The following is a 9,022-nucleotide window of genomic DNA, read 5'->3' as shown; positions in this document are numbered from 1 at the left end:
ACTGCTCCTTTGTACAGAAGTTTCTCTGATGTTTCGATCTCCAGGCCCTAAATCTTCATTCTGATGGTTCTAAGCCCTATTTACAACATCTAAAAATTATTTCAATTTTAAAACCCAAATGAAAACAGTTTTCCTTTGTGCAATAAACATGTTTCCTGCTTTCTGAAGAATCATAAGCAATAAACAATAAACAGCTATTACTAATGGTAGTTGGGAGGGTTAAGACTCTATTCCTACTTTTTCTTCTATAAGAAGAAGAAACTGGAACCAAAGTATTTTAAGGTGTCTTTTGTACTGTCATGATGGAGGCCTCCACTGAACCATAAAATCACTCCTTGGCAAACATTGAGGAATGCCACTTCCCTTGTGGCATCAATGTCAGAGTCAAGAAGGGCCCTAGATATCCTCCAGACCATTTCCCTCCCTTTACCTGAGATGCTTGCAGTTCAGATTGGTAATAACTTTTGTATCCGAGTTTGCAGGGGCACCACTCCAAACTCAGTATCCATAACTGTTAGCTTGTACTATGTCTTTATCACTTCATGTTCCCTGTATGGATGAAATACAAAGTAATTGGTCTGTTGTTGTAAACATTTCATCTCAATTAGGGTTTCTACCCCACCTTAGATATCCAGTTCCCTCTTAAGAGACACACAACTTTTATAGTTAAAATAAACCATTAATGCACTAGAGCTGGGCAGATAACTACCCTCTAAGCTTTTAGACTCCCATGAATAACCCCAAGTTATAACTTGCTGTGTTCCTTCTGGACAATTCTTAACTTCAGTTGCCAGCCCTCATCTCATGGCCATGTTTTCTTGATTCGCCTACCCCACGGTGTCTTCTCCTCTCTCCACCTTCCCTCCTTGTGGTGTCCTACCTGAGACCCGTGCCTGAGAACCGAACCTCCACCTATCTCTCTTCTGCCCAGCTATAGGCTGTCAGTATCTTCATTCAGCCAAGAATTTAAAAATAAGAAGCAAGGTCACATAACATCACTTTGTGTGTGTGATGACCCTCTCATCCCTGGGGTCAACCAGGCCTTGTGAGGCAGTATTTAACCTTGCAATACATAGCAAAAGAGCAAACCTCAACATTGATCAACAAATGAAGACAGACTGTTCCCCCTAGGCACCTTTAATGACATTCAACCTCTGAACTAAGAGATACAAACCCTGCCTTTCCCTGTAACACTCTCTTCTTTGAGTCTTTCACTGCTATCTTTTATTTTTACCTCCTAAGCCATGTCAGTGGGCCAAAGTGGCTGTGGTGACAAGGAAAAGACAGAGAGACGCTTTCATGGAGCCTCAGGTTTGCACAGACACTCTGGGATTCCCTCACATCCTTCCCCACAGCCACCTATGTAAGCCACCCTTACATATTTTTCTAAACCCAGGTAAAGCATTTCCTGGGAAACCCTCCTCAGTACTTTCTATTCATGTCTACCATACTTTTATGTATCTGCCCCTCAATGAAGGAAGTGCTATCAGTTGAAAACCTGTGGTCCCTCACATTCCCGTTGATATTAATCTTCAGTGTTGTGACATTTGCAAGTGGGGACTTTGAGGAGTGAGGAAGCCATCAGGGCAGAGCTCTTAGGAATGAGACAAGTGTTAGCATAAATGGGACCCTTGGGAGCCCCTTTGCTTCTTCATTCAAGTGAAATTCCATGAAGACATCTGTGCATAGTCCAGGATGGGGGGGGGGGGGTGTGGAGGAGGGGGGCTCAATAGACACCAACTCTACCAGCACCTAGGACTTCCCAGGTTCTAGGCCTGTGTGCAGTGCATTAATATTATTTATAAGCTATCCATTTTCTGTTCTAGGATAAATGTGATGTTCAGTCTTTCTACATATCATAGCGTCAACACAAAGTAGGCAGAGAATGAGCATATTCCAGATTCCCTCAGTGGGTCAGTGGGGACGTGCCTGAGTGAAGGAAGGTCTCTTTGATCGTGTACCTTAAAACTGTTTGATGTATCCATTTCTAACATGCTAGGGGCAGATGAGAAGGAACTGCAGCAGTAGATCTGCTGCTATGCTGGATATTTCCAAGGAGCCTCAGTGTTGCCCACTCCTCTTGTTCCTTTCTTACTGCACCTTCAAGTTGAAGAAATTGATCTTTGATGGTTTCTGGTTTTGACTGGAGCCTTTTCCCATCCTTCTCTTCCGTTCCTACGGGTCTCAGGACCCTGACTTTCTGAAATGCTCACTTCCCTACAGCCATCAGCAATATCTACACAGCCCTCACAGTCTCTCTGCTTCTCTCCATAGACCTCCAGAAACCAAACCATTTCCCAAGTGTTGGCAGAGAAAAAAAGAGCCATGTAAAAGTAAAGAAATTCACAAGTGATAGTCTGTTAATTTTTATGTTCAAATTCTGAGCTATATATATAGCTGAATATTCAGATTACCTAGTTTTTCTGTTTTGTCCAATTATCAGTTCCCTTTTATGTAGGAAACCTAACACACCTTATGGCTGGTTAGGGTTACTATAGTTGCAGTGAAACATGACAAAACAACTTGGGGAGGAATGGGCTTATTTTTACTCACACTTCCACATACGATTCATCACTGAAGGGAATCAGAGCAGGAACTCAAGCAAGGCAAGAATCTTGAGGCAGAAACTGATGCAGAGAACATGGATGTGTGCTGCTTGCTGGATTGCTCTTGAGGGCCCACTTAAACTGCTTTCTTACAGAACCCAAGACCACCAGTCCAGGGTCGGCACTATCAATAATGGACTGGGCTTTCCCACATAGATCGCTAAGTAAGAAACTGCCCTTCAGGCTTGCCTATAGCACAACCTTATAGAAGCATTTTCTCAGTCCAGAGGTGTCCTCCTCCCAGATGACTTTAGCTTTTATCAAGTTGGCATAAAACTAGACAGCATCCACCTCTAGTCTTTCTCTCCCATCCTGTAACACACTGATCCTCCTTTAAAGAAATGTTAGCTTAGATAGCTTATATAGTTTGCATAGCTAACTGTAGCAAGAACCCATAAGGTGTCCTCCTCGTTGAAGGAGAGGCACTTGGCCTTTCTAATAGAGATTGTGGGCGTTTCTCAGTTGAACAGAACTGTGTTTGAGAAGTGCATTGAGAAGGATGATGCATTCTGAGAGGATGCATTACTGTGCATTTGGAAACCCATTTCCACATCAATGCACACGCCAAATCATTTGCTGTGATTATATTCAGCATTATCTGCTCTGGATAATAGGGCCAAAAGACTAATGTCTTCGAATTCCAGTGGGAAGACATTCTGAGGGAGCGAAGACAAGTCTGGGGAGGTGCCTAGAGGAACAGTACCTTCTTACACTTGGGCTCTGTTTATATATGTGCATTTCTTAAATTGTTTTAAAATATGAAGAACAATTATTATTCAGGCCCTGAATGGATAATCACTAAATTGTGATTTCTGATAAGTTTGAAGAAAACAGAAGGGGGCAAGGGGATGATGTCAAAACTGAGGATTCAGAAAAGACAACTCTCAGAAAGTCGAATCAGCCTATGAAATTAAGCTGAACAACTTTCATCAGGAATTATTTACAGAATAAAATCAAAATGTCACCATTTTATCACTATAGTGATTAAAATAGTAAAACTGCCAAGATGATAGAAAGATTTGCTCTTGTATAGCCACAGAGAATTGATAAAAGGAACAGGGAGACGTTTTAAGAAACCACATTTTTTTCCTTAGATGAAGAACATAAAACTAGTTTTCACTCATAGTCATGATGTTATAAATTCCATATGCTAAATTAAATAAACAAAATATCTTAATTTTTATCCAATGTTAAATAGTTATTGCACATCCATTATCTTATTAATTCTTTCACAATAACATCTATAAGGAGCTGAGGCTCTGAGAAGCTGTGTCATTTGTGCAAAATACACAGCAAGTGGACTCTGTCTTAGAAGTAAAACTAATCATTTATAAATATAAGACTTCACCTTTGAATATGTTTCAAGAACATATATAATCAGGTGAATCATCTTACCTCCACCCCCACAGGGGCAGGTGGTAAGAGAGGGGGGAGAGAGAGAGGGAGAGAGAGAGAGAGAGAGAGAGAGAGAGAGAGAGAGAGAGAGAGAGAGAGAGAAAACACAATAGGACCAGGAAACAATGAATGATGGAGAGGTCTTTCCCAAGAAGGAAGAGCCTTTCTGACTGACACATCATCAACAACTGCTCCATGACAATGTGTGGGGACACTGGAGATGAGGTAGATAGTGCAGTGCTTCTACAGTAGAAAGAAGAGGAGCAGGAAATGATGTGAAGAGTAAATTGAGGATGCAACTCCTGGGAGTCTACTTGAGCTTAGACAGTACCATAGCTGAAGGGCCAATCCTAATTTCTGTCCCAATGGATTGACCCCTTAGAACCCTTGTGGTAACACCAGAGAAAGGGAGCTGCCAGGATAGAGTTGTCTTCCAAGGAAATTTGCAGCTGGTGACTTCCTTGACTTGCTTCTCCTTGGCTCAGTATTGACTATTTCTGCTCGATTCTTCTGTCAGATTTAACAGTTCCTTGGTTGTGGTCTTAGTGAGGATCACTATGGCTGTGGTAAACACCATGACATGGAAATGCCTTGTTTCACCTTACAGCTTACTGTCTGTCCACCACGAAGGAAAGTTGGAACAAGAACTCAAGGCAGGACCTCAGAAGCAGAGTCTGAAGCAGAGACCACAGAGGTGTGTTGCTTCCTATCTTGGCTGTCTTTGATTTGCTCAGTCAACTTTCCTGTATTACTGGGAACCACCTACCAAAGAATGGCACCAACCACAGGAGCCTGGCCTTTCACATCAATCATTACTCAAGAAAATGCCCCACAGATAGGCCAATCTGGGGGATGCCTTTTTTTCTCAATTGAAATTCTCTCTTCCCACATGACCCTAGCTTGCACCGAGTTGACCAAACACCAAGGACAACAGCTGTCGAGGCCAAATCTTGTGCTAAATCTTGCACGGTCTTTTGCCCAGACCTGCCTTTCTAAGCAGAATCTTGAGGATCTAACCTTGATTGTTTAAACTACTGAGGCTGCAGGAAAAAAACTGGACCAGCTGCAATTTTATCCCCCTCATGCTCCATCTCCTCCACTCAGCAATTCCGTGGGCTCCCTTCTACCTGCTTGTGCAGCTGACCTCCTTCTACCCCATCTCCCAACCTCCAGGCCAGGATCTGACCTCACCTGCCTTCCAGCTGTGCTTTTCTGCTCCACACACCTTAATTCTCTTAAATAACCTTGTAGAAAAGCGCTACTACCTCCTAGGTGCCTCTGTGTCCACAGACATCTCACCAGCTCACTGCCTGCCTCTATCCTGCTCTGAAGGATGTTCCAAAGCACCTGGCATAGAGCATGATAAGTAACCTGTACAGTTAATCAATAATGTCCCCTAGATGCTATGTACTGTATATGGATGTGCTTAAGATTGATTTATGTGTATGAAGGACTGTGCTACATATGTGGCGGTGCCCATGGACAATAGAAGAGAATGTTAGATATCCTGGTGCTAGAGTTACATGTAGTAGTGAGACACTCAATGTGGGTGTTAGCAACAAAACTCTGATTTTCCAGAAAAATAGCAAATGCACTTAACTGCTGAGACATCTCTCTAGCCCTTCATTTTGCATATATTATCTTCTAAATATTATTTCTAATTCCTAAGTCAAGTAAGAAGAGCCAATCAAATTTGTTAAGTTGAAGTTTGAAACAGACAATTCCTAAACAGATACCAAATACCTAAATTAAATCAGGACCAAATAGATCATCTAAATAGTCCCATAGCCTCTAAAGAAGTAGAAGTGATCATTGAAAGTCTTCCAACCAAAAAAAAAGCACAGGACCAGATGGTTTTTAGTGCAGAATTCTATCAGACCTTCAAAAAATATCTAACACCAATACTCTTCAAACTATTCCACAAAACAGAAACAAAAGGAACACTACCCAACTTGTTCTATGAAGCCACAATTATGCTGATACCAAAGCTACACAAAGATCCAACTTAGAGAACTTCAAACCAATTTCCCTTATGAATGTTGATGCAAAAATACTCCATAAAGTTCTTACCAACCGAATCCAAGAACACATCAAAACTATCATTAACCATGATCAAGTAGGCTTCAGACCAGGGATGCAGGGATGGGTTTAATATTCGGAAATCCATCAATGCAATCCACTACATAAACAAACTCAAAGAAAAAAACCACATGGTCATTTTATTGGATGATGAAAAAGCATTTGACAAAATTCAGCATCCTTTCATGCTAAAAGTCTTGGAAAGATCGGGAATCCAAAGCCCATAGCTAAACATAGTAAAAGCAATATACAGCAAATCGGTAGTCCACATCAAACTAAATTGAGAGAAACTTGAAGTATTCCCACTAAAATCAGGAACCAGATAAGACTGCCTTCTCTCTCCCTATCTATTCAATATAGTACTTGAAGTTCTACCTAAAGCAATTAGACAACACAAGGAGGTCAAAGTGATACAAATAGTAAAGGAAGAAGTCAAGTTATCACTATTTGCAGATGATTTGATAATATATGTAAGTGAACCAAAAAACTCCACTAGAGAATTCCTACAGCTGATAAACAACTTCAGCAAAGTGGCTGGATATAAAATTAATCAAGCAAATCGGTAGCCTTCTTATACTCAAAGAATAAACAGGCCAAGAAAGAAATTGGAGAAACAACTCCCTTCAAAATAGCCACAAACTATCTTGGGGTGACTCTAACAAAACAAGTGAAAGATCTGTATGACAAGAACTTCAAGTCTCTGAAGAAAGAAATTGAAGAAGACACCAGAAGATGGAAAGATCTCCCATGCTCATGGATTGGCAGGATTAATATAGTAAAATTGGCCATCATGCCAAAAGCAAAGGATACTGTCAACAGAACAAAAAGGCAACCAACAAATTTGTAAAAGATCTTTACCAAGCCTACATATGACAGAGGACTAATATCCAATATATACAAAGAACTCAAGAAGTTAGACTCCAGAGAACCAAGTAACCCTATTAAAAAATGGGGTACAGAGCTAAACAAAAAATTTTCACCTGAGAAATATCAAATGGCTGAGAAGCACCTAAAGAAATATTCAGCATCCTTAGTCATCAGGGAAATGCAAATCAAAACAATGCTGAGATTTTGCCTTATACCAGTCAGAATGGCTAAGATAAAGAACTCAGGAGACAGCAGGTGCTGGAGAAGTTGTGGAGAAACAGGAACATTCCTCCACTGCTGGTGGGATTGCAAGCTGGTAAAAACCACTCTGGAAATAAGTCTGGAGGTTCCTCAGATAACTGGTCATAATACTACTAGAGGACCCTGCTATACCACTCCTGGGAATATACCCAGAGGATTCTCCTGCATGTAATAAGGACACATGCTCCACTATGTTTTCAGCAGCCCTATTTATAATAGCCAGAAGCTGAAAAGAACCCAGATGTCCCTCAGTGGATGAATGGATACAGAAAATGTAGTATATGTACACAATGGAGTACTATTCATCCATTAAAAACAATGAATTGATGAAATCCTCAGACAAATGTGGAACTGGAGAATACCATCCTGAGTGAAGTAACCCAATCACAAAAGAACACTCATGGTATGCACTCACTGATAAGTGGATATTAGCCTAGAAGCTTGGAATACCCAAGACACAATTCACATATCAAATGATTCCCAAGAAGGAGGAAGAACAAAGTATGGATACTCTGGTCCTTCTTAGAAAGAGGAACAAAATGCCCACAGGAGCTACAGAGACAAAGTGTGGGGCAGAGTCTGAAGGAAAGACCACCCAGATACTACCCCACCTAGGAATCCATCCCATATACAATTACAAAACCCAGACACTATTGTGGATGCCCATAAGTACTTGCTGACAGGAGCCAGATATAGCTGTCACCTGGGAGGCTCTGCTAGTGCATGACAAATACAGAGGGGGAAACTCTCAGCCAGCCATTGAACTGAGCACAGGGTCCCCAACAGATGAGACAAACAAAGAGCCAAAGGAGCTGAAGGGGTTTGCAGTGCCATAGGAGGAACAACAATAGGAGTCACCAAGTATTCCCAGAGCCCCCAGGGACAAAACCATCAACCAAAGAGTACACTTGGCATTACCCATGGCCCCAGACACATCGGCAGCAGAGGATGATCTTGTTGGACACCAAATGGGGGAGAAGCCCTTGGTCCTGGAAAGACTTGATACCATAGTGTAGAAGAATACCGGGACAGGGAAACAGGGGTGGGTTGATTGAGGAAGGGGAGATAGTTTACTGGATTTTCGGGAGAGGGGACAAACAGGAAAGGGGACAACATTTGAGATCTGAATAAAGAATATACCTAATTAAAAAAGAAAAAATATGAATGGATTAAATAACCATTTATTGGACTCTGCTTTCAATTTTTAAACGTAAACCTTTCTTTCATTTGTTTTTCTCTTGGCTGTAATATGTTACAATGAACATTATAAGCCATTTCGATTTGAAAGCTCATGAAGTTGTAGCAAAAACCAGAGCACATTCTGAATATTTAAGCTCAGGAGCTAAAACAGGGTGAATGCTATAAATAAACTGTTATTATGAAAGGTATGTTAATAAATGGATTAATATCAAAGCACAATGGTGAATATTTACATGAACAATTGCAATGTTTTATATCACAGAAGATCATTTTCATGATTCATTGACTTAACTAGACACTGTTAATCAATTTTGGCTCAGTTATCAGGTTAATATTTGTTTAATGATGTACATTAGAAAAAAATGGTAAGAAGGAAGGCATTCTGCACTACTACTGTTTTTAAAACAAAATCCCAAATGAAGACTCTGGAGCTAGATACTGTGGTGAAAGCCTGCTAGCTCAGAGAGGCAGAGAAAGCACCCAGATGAACTTCCTACTCCACCAATGTCACAGAAGGAAAACATTCCTTCTTCTTCTCCACACTGTCTTAAATATTCTCCAACTCAGAGACCCTCCTTTCTCTTTCTTGGGATGTCTTATGTTCATTCCCTGTC

Source organism: Apodemus sylvaticus, chromosome 15 (assembly GCF_947179515.1).
Source record: "Apodemus sylvaticus chromosome 15, mApoSyl1.1, whole genome shotgun sequence".
NCBI classification, from domain to species: Eukaryota; Metazoa; Chordata; class Mammalia; order Rodentia; family Muridae; genus Apodemus; species Apodemus sylvaticus.
Note: the sequence above shows the minus strand (reverse complement) of the source record.